The sequence below is a fragment of the Herpailurus yagouaroundi genome, unplaced genomic scaffold (assembly GCF_014898765.1).
Source record: "Herpailurus yagouaroundi ecotype Mexico unplaced genomic scaffold, PumYag 187, whole genome shotgun sequence".
Taxonomy (NCBI): domain Eukaryota; kingdom Metazoa; phylum Chordata; class Mammalia; order Carnivora; family Felidae; genus Herpailurus; species Herpailurus yagouaroundi.
The window spans coordinates 1,348,033-1,367,514 of NW_024412418.1; the positions used below are offsets into that span (position 1 = coordinate 1,348,033).

The following is a 19,482-nucleotide window of genomic DNA, read 5'->3' on the forward strand; positions in this document are numbered from 1 at the left end:
GCTGTGCTGCTGGCCTGGAGTGGAGGAAGGAGCTGGGAGCCAAGGACTAGGGTGGCCACTAGAAGCCGGAAAAAGCAAGGGAAACATTCCTTCCTAGGGCCTCCAGGAGAGAATGCAGCTCTGCCCACACCTTGATCTTAGCTCAGTGGAACTGGTGGGCTACAGAACTGTCAGAGAATTTGTATTGTTTTAAGCCACTAAGTTTATGGTAATTTATTATGGCAATAAATAGAAAACTAATACAGGGGCCAAGGATACAATTGGATGGTAAAGAAGCGGTCCAAGATTTAAAATAATCTGTCACTGCTTTTCCAAATAGATAATTCACATATGGCCAATTAAATCGTCTTGTTCTATAGGAAAAATACTCTTGAGGTTCCCTATTCATTTTTGTCCTCTGAAGCACAGAGTATCTCGGGTCCTTTGTGGCCAAGGGGAATTTTGTTGGAAATCAACCAGCACAACTATATATGGACAGTAATCATTATTTACCCTTGAAAAAAAAATATATGATACTTAAAAAAGTTTGTCTTTGGTGTCCTTAGATTCCTTTTTTTAAGACCTCTTTCCCAAACCATTTTCTTGTACATTATAAATACTAAAAAAGTAGGAGTGCTGAATGCCTGCATCATTGTATGAAGTATGAGTAGTCTGCTTGGCGCATTCCTCCCCTGGTGTTTAATCAGTGACGCTTATTCAGACTATGTCCTAGAATCCTGAAATTTCAGAGTCTTGCCAATTGTTTTGTCTTTTACCTTGGGTTTACAGAAGAGAATCTGGAGCAATACAGGTTAAATGCCGTGATTGAGGTTACGTAGAAAATGTGTGGCATCACCAGGACTAGAAGGTTGAGCTCTTGGTTGTTGGTGTGGAGCTCCCCATTCCAACCACACTGCTCACTCTGGATGCTGGCAGAGCTGGCCTGTTTATTTTTGAGACAGAGAGAGAGAGTGAGAGAGCATGAATGGGGGAGGGATGGAAGGAGGGAGACAAAGACTCCAAAGCAGCTCCAGGCTCTGAGCTGTGACACAGCACAGAGCCTGATGCAGGACTCGAACCCCAAACTGTGAGATCATGACCTGAGCTGAAGTTGGACGTTTAACCGACTGAGCTACCCAGGTGCCCCAGAATTACGGTCTTTTGATGCATGGAGAAGACTTCACAAGCCAGACTGGCTTCTTAATGGTTCAGTGATTAACTTGGTAAGGCCTCAGCCTCAAGTGAGCTGTCTAGAGAGCTAGCATTTTATGAAACACTTATTATAGGCACAGTAGGGTGTCATGGTCAGGAGCAAGAACTTGGGGTTAGAATCCTGGCTCTGACATCAGCTCTGTGTCTTTGGCAAGCTTGCTAACCCCTCTTTGCTTTAGTTCCTTATCTGTAAAATGAGGATCATAGGAGTACCTTCCTTATAGGGTTACTTGGAGTATTAAGGAGTTATTCCATGTAAAGTTCTTAGAGTTGTACCTATTAGAACTTCATGGGTTGGCTCCATTACTGCCAAGCTGATGAAATATATTATCTCTCTTAGTCTTTAACCACCCCTGCTGCCCCCGATGAGGTAGGTACTAATATCATCCTCATCGTACAGTGAGAGAAGTGCATCAGAACCTACACTTGTAACGCTTAGCTTTGAGCTGCTTAGGTGCTAGATACAACAGAAAAAGGTGGAAAATTAAGGGGAAAGGTGGAAAACACATTTTGGAAACCTCTGAGTACAAAGGGATTACTTTTTCAGAGCGGAAACACATTTTAATTCACAAAAGGTTATTTATTTTAATTTTTTTAAAAACTTCTTTATTTTTGAGAGAGAGAGAGAGAGAGAGAGACAGAGTGTGACCAGAGGAGGGGCAGAGAGAGAGGGAAACACCGAATCCAAAGCAGGCTCCAGGCTCCAAGCTATCAGCACAGAGCCTGATGTGGGGCTCTAACTCATGAACAGCCAGATGGTGACCTGAGCTGAAGTCGGACGCTTAACTGTCTGAGCCATCCAGGTGCCCCACAAAAGGTTTATTTTAAACAAACAAACAGTTCCATAGCTGTGATTCTTGGAGTGACTCCCTATAGCTCTCAAATAACATTTGAGAATATGAGATTTTATAACCCATGGATGTGACTTCTGTGACTGTTTAGTGCTCAGGCCCTATCAATGTGCTATTTCCCTAACTCCCCATCTGCTCCTTCACTAACTCTGGGGCCTGGAGCAGCTTTCTTAACCGAATCCATGTTATCAGTCCCTGTGTCTCAGCTATGAAATGAGACTCGCGATGTCATTCGGAGTGGCAGGTATGAAGATCAGGTAATCTCAATTCCTGTGAAACTGTTGGAACGGTGCCCATCTGGAGCTTGATAAAAGGCAACTATCATTCTATTCTCAGAACCCAAAGTCTAGGTTGAAGAAGGGGATGTGGGCATATGGAAAGTGTATGATGGAGATTGAACTCGAAAGGTCAGTGCCAAGACCAAGGAGCTAGGAGATGGGAGCTCATGGTTCGGTAATGAACCAGAACAAAGTTTTTCTTAAGATTTTTTTCTTTAAGTATTACAGCAGTTAAATGATCTGTGCATGGAGGTGCTCTAGTTACCTCCTTCCTTTCCTGTTGGTCATTGTCATTTTTGTTTGTTTCATTGGGAAATTTAATAAGAAATTTCAAGGTTTTTCATTTATTTATCAACATTTTTTGATTTCATATCTGCTGTTTACTTCTTGGACTAAAGTCTGTGTGTTCCATATAGAATCCAGACTATTGGGGCGCCTGGGTGGCGCAGTTGGTTAGGCGTCCGACTTCAGCCAGGTCACGATCTCGCGGTCCGTGAGTTCGAGCCCCGCGTTGGGCTCTGGGCTGATGGCTCAGAGCCTGGAGCCTGTTTCCGATTCTGTGTCTCCCTCTCTCTCTGCCCCTCCCCTGTTCATGCTCTGTCTCTCTCTGTCCCAAAAATAAATAAACGTTGAAAAAAAAAATTTAGAATCCAGACTATTAATAGTTTATAAAGAGTATGCTAGTCTTAGATGCATTCTTATGGGGGCAAGTACTGCTTGTAGAAAAAGGTTTAAAGAGCTGAGCCAGTCTCGATCCTTTGACTTTATACTAAAATGACTTAATGTACATACAGCTCTACTGGTTACCTAGTTGGTACAAAGGGAAGGGAAAATGCTCAGGGGAATAACTAAGTAATAATTCAGTTGAAATGAAGATAATCCTGAAAATGATGGAGGAAAAGGGAAACCAATGAAATGACTGTTTTCATCAATAGCGCCTTTTGTGCGATATTTTTTCTTGACTGTTGGTAAAATATTTATTATCAGTTGTCCTTTCTTCTAAAAATTAGGGCAACTGTAATTATTTGTAAACCCAAAGAACACATCAAAAATAAGTCCAGTGAGGGGCGCCTGGGTGGTTCAGTCGGTTAAGCGTCCGACTTCAGCTCAGGTCATGATCTCATGGTTCATGAGTTCATGCCCCGCATTGGGCTCTGTGCTGACAGCTCAGGGCCTGGAACCTGCTTCGGGTTCTGTGTCTCCCTGTCTCTCTGCTCTTCCCCTGCTTGCATCTCTCTCTCTCTCTCTCTCTCTCTCTCTCAAGATAACAAATAAACATTAAAAAAAATAGGTCCAATGAGATCAAAAGCACAGGACTGTTGCAAATAAAAATTGGAGATATTTACTTTATTCTAGTTTCTTTCTTCCTCCCTTCCACATGAATGTCACTTTTAACGTTACAGGGTGAGGATGACCACCATCTTTGAGAAGAGGTTGTAGCACACAGTGGATCATACTTCTAAATCATTTCTACGGCGTCCCCCCCCCCCCGCCCCCCGTGCACACATAAACAGGAATACTGACCTAGTGAAAATGAGTGATCTTCCCCACCACGTTTTTTTCTCCCCGTAACAAAGCGCCTCGATCAAAAAGTATCGCAGAAGCAGCGCTACAGTATTTCTGCTGTGCTCTGTAGTCCTGTGGTAGCCGCATTATCATCAGATTGCTCACAAATGGGACATCGCTTCCCCTTGTTGATTAATGTTCGTGGAATGGCACACATTTGAACCTCCTCTGTCATCTCTCTTAGCATTAACTTTTGATTTTTTTTCCCCTTGAAGTATCTTTATCCTGTGTTAGAGCAACTGACATTCTTTTTCATTTCTGTCTTGTTTTGCGTCTTCCCCTTATTTCACTTCTTCCCTCTCGTGGTCTCTTTTCCCTCGCTTATCTGCTTGGCCTGACTTGGAGCCCAGAGTTAGCTTCATCCCTCCAGCCTGCAGAACGGGATGCCGTAGAGAGCCCACCTGGGGACAGACCGGCGCTGCTCTTTCTGCCCATTGATTTGGGGGAAGAGACAGAGATGTGTCAGTGGACTTACTCTGGTCCTTTGGCACCCCTCTGCTTCCTCGTTTTGTTCCAAGTTCTGTGCCAGTCTGAGATGTTTATCTGGTTATTAGAGGCACTTTTCACTTCCTTACTTCAAATCAAGGTGTCTCCTCTTTTTATTTAATTCCAAAGTCCTTCTGTCCTTGACTCCCTTCCACCCCAAGTGGGTACGTAGGCCCAACTGTAAACTTGGAAATAGGCTGTGCTTTTACGCTTTCCTCCCCTTTGTCCTGGAAGCCCTTTCTGACACCCCCAAACACGTAAGTGCTCGTTTTTTTCCAGCCCTTTGGCGCTCTCTGATACTCATTAGTGCAACATCCTACTGCATTTCAGTGCCTTTTAGGTTAGATGAACAAAATTGGAAAATGTAGATAAGAAACAAAGAAAAGCATCCATACTCCCACCAGCCACATGTAATCAATGATAATATTTTCATTTAGATTTTTAATATTTTGTTTGTAAATACATATTTTACATAGAGACATTTAGGATTTTGGACCATAAATGAGGATGAAATTAGGATCCTATTAGGATCCTCAATTAGGATCATAATCATATACATTTCATAACCGGATTTTTTAGCTTCATGTTTTATAAACATCTTTTCATGTCAGTAAGTTCATAAGTATTGTAATTCCTTTTTTAAAAAATTTTTAATGTTTATTTTTGAGAGAGAGAGACAGAGAGAGACAGCATGAGTCGGGGCGGGGGCTGGGGGGAGGGCAGAGAGAGAAGGAGACACAGAAACTGAAGCAGGGTCCAGGCTCCATGCTGTCAGAGCAGAGCCCGATGCAGGGCTCGAACTCATAAACCATGAGATCATGACCTGAACTGAAGTTGGACACTTAACCGACTGAGCCACTCAGGCACCCCATCATTGTATTTCTTTTTTTATTTTTTTTTTTTTTTTTAAATTTTCTTTTTCAACGTTTATTTATTTTTGCGACAGAGAGAGACAGAGCATGAATGGGGCAGGGGCAGAGAGAGAGGGAGACACAGAATCGGAAACAGGCTCCAGGCTCTGAGCCATCAGCCCAGAGCCTGATGCGGGGCTCGAACTCACGGACCGCGAGATCGTGACCTGGCTGAAGTCGGACGCCTAACCAACTGCGCCACCCAGGCGCCCCTGTAATTCTTAATAGTGACATGCTACCCCTTTTTGGGGAAGTGTCCTATTACATTTCAATTATTTATTTTCAGGACTGTCTCACAGTGACGCCTGAATGCCTTGAGGACAGAGATCCTTGGGCAGGGACCAATGTCCCATCTCTAGCCCTGTGTATTATACAACATCTCCACCATGATAAGATTCATTAAATGTATGTCAAATGACTTAGTGGAGTGAATACAGATTCCTCTTCTATGTTTTTTTTTCCTTATCTGTTTCCTTATCTGTACTGTTGAAGGTTTTCTTTCTCTTGTGGTTTTTACATTTTGATACATTTTTCTAAAATGGAAAAATAGATACTGAAGATTTATGAATGCTGTGAACTTGGGAAAGTGACAGTTCAGGCAATAACATTGCTCAAAGACTGAAAGTGATTAAAGGAACAAGAAATCAGCGTTATTTTAGAAAGAACACAGAGGCATGGTGATACTTGTCTGGCAAAGTATCACATGCCTAACATGATTCATGTTATCCAGACAACGGAAGGAGAAAGGTGAAAATAAATGGTGTTTTTAAAACCTAGAATGCCTTCCCTTCTCCTGTGGCCTTCCAGACCCACCTCCATGCAGTAAATCTTACTTATTAGTAGACTTCTGCATTGTTGTGTCTCCTTCCTGGTCCCATAAGTATATAGTAGGTGCTGTTGGTGATGTGATTCTTTCACGTATTATTTTGATTCCTCTTCAACCTATCTCTGACTTCCAGGAGGGCAGAAGATACAGCATCATTTCATAATGCCTTGTGCCTCACTAGCTTAGACACATTCTTGTAAAACCGAGTTTAACGTTAAATACAGGTGACAGATGTTACTAGTTATTTAAAATAAAATGCTTACTTCATTTTTATAAGGGAAGAAAAAGCTTCTTTCTTTCTTAAGTGAATATGGAACTCATTATTTAGAGTTCAGAGTTCTGAAATAAGGGCTACCAAGAAAGACAAGTATTCCAGAACATGTGTTTTCTTTTCTTTTCTTTTTTATTAAAAAAATTTTTTTATGTTTGTTTATTTTTGAGAGAGAGAGAGAGAGAGAGAGCGCGCGCGCGCGCGTGCGCGTGCAAGTGGGGGAGGGGCAGAGAGAGAGGGAGACACAGAACCGGAAGCAGGCTCCAGGCTCTGAGCTGTCAGCACAGAGCCCGATGCAGGGCTGGAACCCATGAACCGCGAGATCATGCCCTGAGCCAAAGTCGGACGCTTAACCGACTGAGCCACTCAGGCACCCCACAACATGTGTTTTCTACCTTTGGTGATCTTCTCCACTAGCTAAGAGAAGGTTGTGCCCATGGTGGTATCCCATGGGATTGCAATTATATGACCTGTGACTGAAAGGATCTCCAGAGAAAGTGTGGGAATTAACATCATTAGATAATGAACTTCCAACTAAACAAGGGATATGTGATAGTAGTTGCTATTATTATGATAATAATGCAGCTAACAATTACTAAAGCTGAGTCAGAGGGAACTTTCTATAGCTGAGTCAGAGGGAGGTTAAGTAACTTGCCCAGGGTGTTAAAACTAGTAAATGCTAAATACTAAGTCTCCACAAATACCACTTGTACATAGGTTGTTAACACCTGCCTTTCATAGTGGACCGCTCTCTGTCTGTAGTAACATTGCTTGGAAACTGAGCCTGGACCCTTCAATATGCAAATATTTTCCTTTCGACACATTTGAGTGCAGTTATCTCACTAGGCTCCCTATCTTAGGGGTACTCCCTAGGGTAACCAGGTCACAAATGGAAATTTCTCTCATCTGCTCTTTTTTGATCACATCCCTTTGTTTCACAGAAGGAAATTAAGATGTTGATACATGAGTTATATTTTGTTAACATTCATTCTCCAATCAAAGGCCAACACGCCTTTCTTAAAGAGTTACTTCTCTTTTGTCAACAGGGTAATACCCTTGCTGTTTTTCTCTGGATTTTCAGCATGATTTCAAATATTCACATGTAATTCATATCAACTATATTAATTTCTTGGTCAACTAAAAGTACACCCCTACTCCATTTCTCTAAAAAGGGAACAGTATTGCATTGAATTCTTCCTGCCAAATCTCTATTGCAAATTAATAGCACATTTCACTGACTTTATGCTGTCATTAGATTATCATTTTAGAAGTACATTAATCTGTGCTTGCCTGATTTCTCAAAACCTGGAAACGACCGGAGGAGTAGTATGGTCCTTGTGAGAGTACCGTGCATATTCACAAAGTAGTGTCTGTCTTAGGTAGTCTCTGAGCGGTGCAGGCTAGTGGTTCAGGTGGCTTCTTTATACTGCAAAGTGGTTAGCTGTTTACTGGTTTCTCCTGTTTGTTCCTGTATAAAGACACCTTGTTGGGGCACCTCGGTGGCTCAGTTGGATGAGTGGATGAGTGTCGGGACTTTGGCTCAGGTCATGATCTTGTAGTTCATGAGTTCGAGCCCTGCATCAGGCTTGCTGCTCTCGGCACATAGCCCACTTCAGATCTTCTGTCCTCGCCTCTCTGCTCCGCACCCCCCCCCCAACCTCCACAGCCATCCCTCCCCCACTTGTGCTCCCTCTCTCAAAAATAAAGAAAACTAAAAAAAAAAAGACACCTTGTCACACGGTAACAGTTAAATTGCTGGCCAGTTTATGAAACTGCATACATCCTAATCTTCTAAGCTTTGCGTATAAGTAACTGAGTGAACTCACATGGCAAGAATATTATGGAATCAAGTGATTTGTTCTCTTAGGCGGTGAAATTTTCACTTGCGTATACTTATTAGAACTCTATTGTATAACCAGAGCCCTGTCATTACAACTTAAGTACAACAAAAACGCTTCTCTAGTTAGCTTTTCTAGGAAGTAAGTGATCATTTTAAAAGTTTCAAGTCTGGGGAAATCGTGGAGCCGGATTCCTAAGAAATGAACCAACGGTCCGAATTTCAGACAGGCTTGATTTTGGGCAGGTGTGAGGCTGCACCCTGGTTCTGTGGTTGGAGTGGAGGAACCAGAGCACTGGCCCAGAACGGCCCTCCAGGTCAGCACTTCACAAACTACCTGCGAAGAAAGGCCATTAAAAAAAAAGTGTTTTCCATCCATTGGGAACTAACACTTTTGGGGAATATGAAAGAAATTATTCGCTAGGAAAAATAAAAAAGACAACAAATCAAGCCCAATTCTTTTGTTAGAATCAGTGGGCGCAAAATTGTTATAATAAAAATAAAGCAGTCATAACATAGGAAAATAGAAAAGTCACAAATTTGAAGGCACTGATTCATAAGCAATTAATATAATTATATTGCACATAACTTTTGGTCTTCAAACTCGTAGCTGAATGAAAAGTTACAGAGTAAATCAAGAGTTTCCACTTTAAAAATCTATACTCATGCTTGGAACACACATTGTGTGTGTCACTAAAAATTCGATTCCACATTAGAAGATATTTTTTTAATATTTATTTATTTTTGAGAGAGAGAGAGTGACAAAGTGTGAGGGGCTGAGAGAGAGGGAGACACAGAATCTAAAGCAGGCTTCAGACTCTTGAGCCTGACGCAGGGCTTGAACTCACCTTGAACCTTGAGACCATGACCTGAGCCGAAGTCAGACGCTTAACTGACTGAGCCACCCAGGCGCTTCTAAAGTTCCACATTTAAATGAGCTTGTTTCATACTTATTAGTTTGCTTAATATAAATTGTACTGAAGGCAGTGCTACTTGCAGAGGATAATGTATTTTTAAGCTGTTTCTGTTTTGTTTTAATAATACTCAGAGTAGAGAAATCAATCACACAGCAGTATGTTTATAGGAAAAGGAGAGATTTAGAATATTTTCAGCAAATGCACAATAGTTATTTTAACATTTATAATAAGGTAATTGATGCCATATTCTCAGTACACGTCTTCAAACCATCAGTAGTCAGTTCCAACAGTTTATCCAGTGCAGTTACAGAGTAACTATTTTTTTTCTTTTGGCTGAAAAAATGGACTCTGGAAAGATTAACTGTTGATTTATGGAGCTACTTTTGATGGGATATAAAATTCGTAAGGTGATTTGTCATGGCTCTTTGCAGATACATTAATGTCAAAACCATCCACCATTTCCTTTCCGGTTGCCGTTAAGTTAGATTACCTGCCATCACTGTCTGTAAACACTGTTTTCCTAACTCACTGGCATTTGCTTTTGCCCTTCCATCTTTTCATTGTAAAACATTTTGCAGTCCTCCTGGGTTAGAAATATTCAGATTATTCCCCTCCAGAGAACTGGGTCTCTGAGACTGTAGGTCAAATATGAGCCAACCGAGAGGAGGGGAGTTAGCCAGAGGCCGGGTGCACTCATGAATGAATGCATGTGGCTTCCATGGTGTGGCTTTTTACAAGGCTTGGAAACCGTGTGTGTGTGGTTTCTGAGCCTGAGTTGTAGCCTCAAGTGACAAGTGCAGTATGGAGAAGTAACTGTGACATAAAAGTGACAGATTTCATCACCAGATGGCCTTCAAGTTTAGTGGGGTTTTTTTTTGTTTTTTTGTTTTTTTGTTTTTTTTTGTATTACAGTTTTAATTCTTTTTCTGGAATATCAGGACATTATTGTGGAACCTTCAGAGACAAGAACACATGTCCTTCTGCTTCTCCCCTGACATTGTACAATCCTAGAAAATAATCAACAGTTGGGAATCTTATAATAATGCTTGTACAGTATGTCTATTTGGTTCGCATATCTTGAACCTAAAGAAAGCATTTGTCTATGAAAGACCTTGAATTCTAGTAGGTAAGGGTTAAATTGGTTTTGTGACTCTAGCTAACACTATTAAAGTGCAGAAGAACAGAGCACATTTAAAAATTCACTAGATATTCATTCATGAGGGCCGATTCAGGGCCCGACACTGCCTTGCGTTCTGATGAGTGAACATGACAGAAAGTACTTTCACACTCTGTGGTTCTGTGTCTTTTAGGTGCTTCTCTTCCTACTGTTCTGCATTAAAGCTTCAGCCGAGCAGACCAAGTTTCTTCCTAAGATAGGATCCTATCATCAGAGCCCTCCAAGTTGATGGCATAAGTAAGGGTAAAGGCTACAGACATTTTCAGATACTTGTATTCTGTTCGGGTCAGGTTGGGTGGGGGAGTTTCTGAAGTATTAATACCTTTCATTTCACCAGTGGGAACCCATTTCTAACATGCCAATGCTGTGGAATAAGCCACCCGTTTTCAAAAACATTATGACATTTATTGCTCTAATTAGCAGAAGGTCTAATGTCAGTCACTGTAATTAATTGCCTCGGAGAATGTGTTTCATCATCCGAATGCCAGTTAACCATCGCCATTTCTAATGTCAACAGTAGCTACTTGGTATCTAGCTTAATACGGCTAAAAAGTAACCATTTGTACAGTGTGAATTGAAGTATTTGAACATAGATATGGTAACCCCAGGTCTTAACCCACAGATAGTCAGATTGAATGGGTCTGAAATGGGGTTCAGAGTTTTTAATAATCACTCCCAGTTGAAGGGAGGCCACCATATTTTGAGAATCACTGGATTATTATAGCAGAAGCATAGGGGGCTGGAAAAAGCTATAGTGGCAGATAAGCTGTGTACCCATTCAGCGGAATACTAGTCAGTAATAAAAAGTAATAAACTGTTGGTGTGTACAACAGCTGATGGATCTCAGGAGTATTATGTTGAGCGAAAAAAATCAATCTCAGAAGGTTACATACCATATGATTTTATCTACAGCATGTACAGTCTTAAAATGACTACATACGGTTGCCAGGGTTAGCGGTGAGGGTGTAACTAGGAAGGGAGAGCGTGCGGGAGTTTCTTTGTGGTTATGGAAGAGTTCTATATTCTCTAGGGACTGTTTTGGGGATGGTTTGACCGTGCTGGTCATTGCATGAATCTATGCACGCGATAAACTATATAAACACAAAAAATACCGTATGAAAAACTGGTGAAATAAGTTCTGAGGCTTATTATTTAATAGTATCATACAAATGTCAGTTTCCTGGTTTTGGTAATTGTGCTAAGATTATATAAAATGAGAACATGAGAGAAGGTGAGAGATGGGTGCCAGGGAGCTTTTGTGCCATGTTAGCGGTCTGTTCCTGAATCTAAAATAATTTCAAGATAAAAAGTAAAAACAAAAGACAAAGCAAACCGAGGTGGATGTGAGGGCTATAAATGGGAACGTTAAAGATGGCGTTTGAAAAGAGAAAAGGAAGCCGAGCCCATGGTGGAATCTAATGCAGATACTCCGGGTTCAGCTTCCTATTTTCCCCCTTGCTAGTTGTAACCTTGGGCAAGTTGGTTAGCCTCTCTGTCCTTTAGTCAGCTCATCATGGGAAAGGGGAAATAGTATCCACGCCAAAGGCTTATGGTGACAGTGAAGGGATTATGTTTACAAAACACTCTTACAGCGTTTGATACATAGGGAAAGACTCGGAGAGGTGGGGAAAGAACCGTGGAGATGTGGGTTAGAGTGGCTGGGGGAACAAGTGCAAGTGCAGGGGCCCAGAGGATCGACAGAAACACCCTGCAGGGAATGGGGAGGGGTGCCGGGTTGGGGAGGAGAACAACCTGGGAGACTAGGAGAAGACACGGGTGGGGTGCACCTGTTGGCTCGGAAGGTACAGATAACAGGATTAGCTCCAGGTAGCGATTTGAACTACCTCTCCGGAAGTTTGAGCCAGGAGAATAAAAGCTCAAGTACTTGGAACTGAGGTCGGGGATACTTGGAAAAGAGGAAGGTTGTGTAGAAGACAAAGATACGTTTACTTTTGTTCTGATCTGAGCGCCCTGAGAAGTTAGTGTTGCTGATGGAAGCTGTCTCGGAGGTGATTCTCGGAGCTGATTCCACTAGGTTCTTAAAGAATAAAGCCTAACATAATTATTCAAAAAGGATTGGTTGAGCAGGAGATGGGATGCTGGGGTGAATGAAAAATGGCTTTTACCTTCAGACAGCTGATATCCTAATGGGAGAGTAAGTGAGTGAAAGTCAATGAAATATGCAGTTACTCTGAAATCCAACTAGTTCATCAGATAAGAATTCATGGTGCTTGGTGGGGAAAGCACTTGCCTTTGAGCAGGACTTCCTCCGAGGTAAGAGGGTCCGTGGGATCCCTGGCGCTAAGAAGCGATCTTTGTTTAAAAGCAGCAGCATGAGAATATAACTTTGTCTAATACTGGGAACCATTAGCGGCCTCTGCTCTCTCACTTGTTGACTCTTCCCCAAAAGAATCAATGAAGAAGGATGAGCGGTCATGTTTGGTGATCACTTTTCATAATCTCCCCTGGGTTTTTGAGTGGGAGAAAGGGAGCCCACCCTCTCCCTGTGTTAGGAAACAGAGGTAGAGATGGGGGGAACACAAGACTGGTCAGCCCCTATCTCCACCCCCAGGGTGAACATCATGTTCACTTCCTTTCCTGTCCCTCCCCCGTGAGTTACTGCTTTCTGGAGTAGGAGGTGAGGGAGGTACAGTGTGGGCCTAGTCTCTTGGGGGCCCTGAGTTTTTTCCTCCATGATCCTTGTTTGATTTTACAAGATACCTCCCCCCTGCCACCAAGCACACCTTAGTTTTTGCATTATTAATAACAGACTCTTTTTGTGGGTGTAGTCTATCAGGAAATGTTCATTTTTTTCAGACGAGCAAAGCAAAAGAGCTTCTGTAGAAAATGGTTTTTGCCAGTTATTGGAAGGTAGAATATTTCAGAGAAGAGTTATCATTTAAGTGTAAAGAACATAGCCAAACAAAGAAGCCATCTCTCAGAAATTTCAGTTCCAGACCCCTGCCATCCATCCAAGAGTGAATATTCAAATGTAAACTGCTTTGTTATTTTATTTTTATTTTTTTTTTACTTAAAAAATGTTTATTTTTTTATTTTGAGAGAGAGAGGCAGAGGGAGAGGGAGAGAGAGAATTCCAAGCAGGCTCCACGTTGTCAGTGCAGAGCCTGATGCAGGGCTTGAAGTCACGAACTGCGAGATTGATTTTGAGCCAAAATCAAGTTGAACACTTAACCAACTGAGCCACCCAGGCACCTTGCTTTGTTATTTTTAAAAATACCTCTGCCAGAACTTCTATCAAGAGGCAGTCCTATATCATATTTCATTGACTCTGTCACATCATTAAATTATAGAATTGATATAAGATGGCACATCTTTAGAAGGAAGACAGAGATTTTCCTTCTTAGCCTTAAGAGAGACAGTAGGAGAAAAGATGAGGCGTTTGTGATTAGACTGAAGTGTGAATCCCAGCTCCCCTCTTACCAGATGGGTGACCTTGGGAAGTGACATTTCTTTAAACTCCATTTCTTTGTCTGTAAGATGGAATCACAACCACTGCAGCTGGGTCGAGGTGAGGAGTAAATAATTTACTGGGTATAACGCTTCTCTCCTAATGCCCGTTACATGGTGTATGTTTAACAAAATGTAGTTTCTCTTCCCCTTATTTAAACTATTATATTTGTATTTCTTGTATTAAGTGCATTTCCTCGTTTTGGTCCTCTGATGTGCAGGCATGGTTCTAAACGGAGATGCCTTATGAAGAGCAGTCTTAGAGCAGACCATTGCCCTTTCCTGCCACTGCTGTCCCTTTGCTCTTTGTTCTCATTCCTGCCCTGCTGGTTGAAATGGAGACCTCAGTGGCCATTACCCGACAGATTCATTACCTGGACTGCTTTGAACCTAGACGGAAGCGGGATGGGCTCAGCCGTTTGCCTCTGGATGTCTCATCTAGTCCTTGATTTTGCCTCCTCTTGTTAAGACTGTCTGCTTCCATCGTAATCTCTGATTGCCTCTAAGATCTCCCGTGGGCCACCTCATTCTCTGCTTGCTGAATATCTGAAAAGAGCAACTCTCATTTCTTCTATTATGGACAGCGGCTTGGCTCAGCAAGGTTATCCCCTACATTCAGTGTCTTCCTCTTAGGTAATGCTACAGAATGTGGTTAAATATTGGCTTTTCATTTTCTCTTTTCTCTCTGCTGACATTCTAATCATATCTTCTTTAGCTCATTGTATCTTTTCTGTCACCAACTCTACTCTCACTATTAAATTACCTCTTCATTATTTCTTTTATTTCATTTATTCAGAAATTATAGCATCCACCTTTTTAAAGGCACCCTCTCCAAAAAAAAAAAAAAAAAAAAAAAAAAAAACCCAAAAAACAAAAACAAGAAAAACAAAGAAGAAGGAAGGAAAGAGAAAGAGGGAAAGGAACATAGCTTTATTCCACACTATATGGATTTTGTGCTTTGTTATGTCTTGTATTTCCACTGTGTTTCAAATATTTGATATTATTAATTTAATAAAAGCATAAACAAAGGTAAAACACATTTTGGTGCACAAATAACACACACACACAAAAGGGAAATGCTATTAGAATGCTTTTCCATTTCACTAGCAATAAATTATTAAGCTGACATACAATTTTCTGCTTAATGAATTAATAAGGAAGAGAATATGAGAGAGAGTGGCAATTTATTAAAACTATTCTAAATTTAGTGAGCAGGGTACACCTATCTTTTAGGGTGACTGTATATCTTTTCTACAAACGATACGGAACAAATTGTCACATGTGAGAAAAAGTATTGAAATCCCTTTGATTCAGTATTACCCTGACTTCTAAGGTAAATTTATTTAATAAAGGGATAAAAGGAGAATACAACTGAGCGTATTTTAGCATTAAATGAGAAAACAGATACACAGATGAATAGATATCTAGGCAGAGCATACAGCCAGATTCCACTGTAGTGTTCACCAACAGGACAGTTGGGTAAAATAATTTTGGCGTTTCTAGTGCAGCCATTAAAATGAGAATAGAGAGGGGCGCCTGGGAGGTTCAGTCAGTTAAGTGTCCAACTTCAACTCAGGTCATGATCTCAACAGTTCATTAGTTCGAGCCCTGTGTCGTGCTCTGTGCTGACAGCTCAGAGCCTGGAGCTGCTTCAGATTCTGAAGATTCCCTCTCTCTGTGCCTCCCCTGCTCATGCTCTGTCACTCTGTCTCTCTCTCTCTCTCTCTCTCTGTCTCTGTCTCTCAAAAATAAATAAACATTAAGAAAAATTTTTAAAAAATAACACGAAACTATAGAAAGATGAAAATACATACACGAAACACATTAGAAATGTTATGCGGAGAAAAGAGTATGTCTCTTAATTAACAGGAATACAAATAGCCATTAGCAGAACGGATTTTCAAGCATCATTATTTAATATTGTTTGAGGACCTTCTCTGTACCACATACTCTTAAGTGCTGCAAGTTCAGTGATAAACACTGTACACAAGTTCCAGCTCTCAGGAATTTGTGTTCTAGGAAGGAGAAACAAACAGACATGTCAGATTATGGCAAACAAGTGCCAAGTGGAGAGTTACGATGAAGTGTGTAGAGAACGAGGTGAAATCGGGTGGTCAGAAAACTAAGTTTTATGTTGTTTTCTTCTCCATCATTCCTTCAAAATTCTTGAAATAATGCCTTTCCAATTCAAAAGTGCATTTTAGAAGATGTTTAAAGTGATAAGAAGTTACCTAAATTCTTTGATCTTAATGATTTGGATTCCATGGAAGGAATTTAGACCAATGGTCCTGAAACCAAAGCACATTAGAATCACGTGAGAGTTGAAAAATGCTCCAGTTTAATTAAAAGAAAAATACTCATGTGTCTGCTTCATTCAATAAGCTTTAACAAAGTTTTCTACCGTCTTGTGACTTGGATTGTTCCTGTCATGAACTTAGATTCACTGCAGCTGTTTCCTGCGAACGCAAAAGGGTAACTTCAGCCAAGTTTCATTTCCTACGAAGATGAAGGCACAGAGCTGTGGACGGATCTCTCGGCAGCTCGTTCACCGCAGGAGCTGCTGAGAAATGCTGCCACAGTTATATACACTAGGAGAGCTTCTAGATGTTTTAGGGCCAGCGACATCTCTCCACCGTCCTCTCACCTGGTCCACAAATCTGGTCTGACTGCTTTCCCTGTTGGTCGTTCCTAACCAAGCCGAGAACATACTGGTGAAGATCAAGGACGTTGTAAAAGCCTCTGTGAGTAAGCCGGGAGTGCTACAACTGAACCCCAGCTCTTGAGTAAACACAAGCACCCCCGCTTTGCCGCGTCCTCTTCACCACTCACGAGGGACAGCAGGTCAATGCATCTGAACGCAGTAGACCCCACAAAGGCGGGGATGTCTGTCTGTGCTGCTCACTGCCTACGGCTTCATCACGTAGAACAGGACACATGGTAGGTGCTCAGCAGATATTTGGACTTGTTAAATGAACGAAGCCTCATGCTTACCTGTGCCTGCAGGTTTTAGGCAGTCTTCCGTTCAGGGTGATTTCCTTCCCTGCTCGTCACTCAAACCACTGAATCATCTCTCTCCTTCCTTTCATGACTAAACTTCCCAAAGCAGAGTCTCCTCTCACAGGTTCAGTGTTTTCCTGCCACATCCATTTTTCAGTGAATGGCAGTCTGTCGTCTTTCCTGACTGTCTTCTACAATTGTCCCTCCTAACGCTGCCAGTGACCTCCCAATTCCTGACCCCGGTGGCCTCTACTCGTCCTCATTCCTTAGGATTCTTCCCGGCAACACTGCTCTGCTGCCTCCTTCCCCTTTGAGACACTTGTCCTTCCTCAGCTTCCGAAACAGGACACTCTCTTAAGTCCCCCTCCTGCTTTTCTGGACGTCCTCAATTTCATCTTCACTGATTTCACTTTCTCCGACACCAGCTAAACCTGGGCCTTCCTTACAAAGTGTCTGTCACCTTCTCCTGGGAGCTTCCATTCATTAACTCTGTCAATTTGTAAGTGAATCTTCTGTGCAATTCCATCTTCAATCCTGTTCTCCCATCTGATTTTCAAACTTGTATTTGCAGGTATTTGCATATCAGAATGACCCTTCAGTCTGCAGCGTGAAATTGTAGGACCAGCCCAGTCTGAGCTCGTGAGCCAATTCCCAAGCTTCCGGTTTCTCGGCGTCCCAACTAGCCCTGTCCCCATTTCATGCCCTTCCTACCCCTGTCATCCAAACTCAAAGCTGAGAGAGATCTTTGATCACTTCCCTTTTATAGCTAATAAAGTCCTTCACATCCATTAAGTCCTGTCTACCCCCAAATATCTTTAAATACACTTTAAATATCTCTAAACACTCGCCCTTCTCTCTACTTAATGCAGGACTAGTTTCTTATTTACTCCTGTTGTTTCTCTCATTTTCTACACTATTAATTATAATTTCTTGCTTTCCTACTCAAACATCTGCAGCGATTCCCTGATGCTTATGAATTCAAGTCTGGATGCTGTGGGGATTTAAGATTCCGCACAGTGTGGCCCCGGCCTTTCTCTACTGCCTTGAGTCTAATTACCCACTAATTTAACCACAGTCCATCTAGGTGATTCTGTTACTGCCTCTGAACACAACTAGGATGTTTCTGTTTTCATCCTGTATAGCTATTGCCCCACTTACCTGGAGTATTTGTTCCTTACTCTCTTACTATAGAATTTCTACCTATTCTCAATTCAACTCAAATTCCTCCTATTCCATGAGATTTTCTTGTGATGCGCTAAGCCTTCATAGAGCTCAGTCCTATCCCGTAACAGTATTGAGCAGTTGTTTTGTGCTATGAACTAGGGCATTTGACTGTTATTTAGTCCTTCCTGGCTGTCTTCTATCTCTTTTAAAATTATTTTTATTGGAATACAATTCATACATGGTAAAACTCACCTGTTTTAAGTGTTTTTAAATGGCATTTCCAAAGTTTTATGACCGTCACCGCTATCAATTCCAGAGTATTTTCATCACCTCCAAAGGAAACCTGAGAGTTACTCTACACTTCCCCCTCCTCCCAGCCTCTGGCAACCGCTAATCTACTCTCTGTTTCCATAGATTTGCTTATCATGGGCATTTTGTATAAATCGAATAAGAAATCTATGGCTTCTGTATCTGGCTTCCTGTACTTAATGTGAAGTCTCTAAGGGTCGTCCATGTTGTGGCATGTACATGTTGTGGCATGTACCAGTACATTGTTCCTTTTGATGGCTGAATAATGTCTTATTATATGGATACACCACATTTTCTTTGTTCATCGGTTGGTAGACATTTGCGTTGTTTCTGGTTTTTGCCTGTTACGAATGATGCTCCTGAGAATGCTTGTGTAGACGTTTCTGTGTAATCGTATGTTTTCAGTTCTCCTGAGACTATGGGTGGCCCACTGGGTCTTATAGTAACTTTACGTTTAGCTTTGTGAAGAACTGCCAAAGACATTTTTAAAGAAGTTACACCATTTTCTATTACCACTAGCACTATATGAGGTTTCCAGTTTCTTCAAATACTCACCAACACTTCTTACTTCCGTTTTGTTTATAGCCACCCCCGTGGGTGTGATGTAGTCCTCATTGTGGTTTCGATTTGCATTTCCCTAGTGACTAATGATGCTGGGCATCTTTTCATGTGCCTATTGACAATTTGTATGCTTCACTTGGAGAAATACGTATTCAGTTCCTTTGCCACTTTTTAAGTTGGGTATTTGTCTTTTTAATTGTTGAGTTATAAGCTTTCTTGATACTTTTGGATACTAGACTCTTATCAGACATAAGTTTACAAATGTTTTCTCCCCTTCGATGGATTCTATTTTTACTTTCTTTATGGTGATGTTTGTGGCACAAAAGTTTTATTTTAAGCACATAAGTTTTTAATTTCAGTCATGTCCAATTTATTTTTTCATCATTGCCTAATGTAATATCATGAAGTTTCCACCTAGGTTTTCTTCTAAGAGTTTTCTAGTTTGGGCTCTTATGTTTAGGACTCTGATCCATGTTGACCTAATTTTGTGCATGGTGTAAGTGTCCAATTTCATTTTCATGTGGCTGACCAGTTTTTCCACCACAATTTATTGAAAAGATTATTCTTTTTCCATTGAATTTTCCTGAACCTGTGGTGGTTATCTTTTTTACCCCAACAAAATAGTTTTTATTTTATTTTATTTTATTTTATTTTATTTTATTTTATTTTATT

At 41.3% G+C, this 19,482-nt stretch overlaps 1 protein-coding gene across 2 annotated transcripts in view; it reads left to right on the forward strand.

Annotated features, from left to right (window-relative positions):
• The first annotated feature begins 16,264 nt into the window (after nt 1–16,264).
• Nucleotides 16,265–19,482, forward strand: part of LOC121043357 (membrane-spanning 4-domains subfamily A member 4A-like) — a 168,914-nt gene continuing 165,696 nt past the window's right edge. The window contains exon 1 of one of the 2 annotated variants that reach the window (XM_040495019.1): nt 16,265–16,716. The gene's annotated coding sequence lies outside the window, so the exon portion shown is untranslated. The remainder of the gene's footprint in view (nt 16,717–19,482) is intronic. The other variant, XM_040495020.1, reaches the window with a different exon arrangement.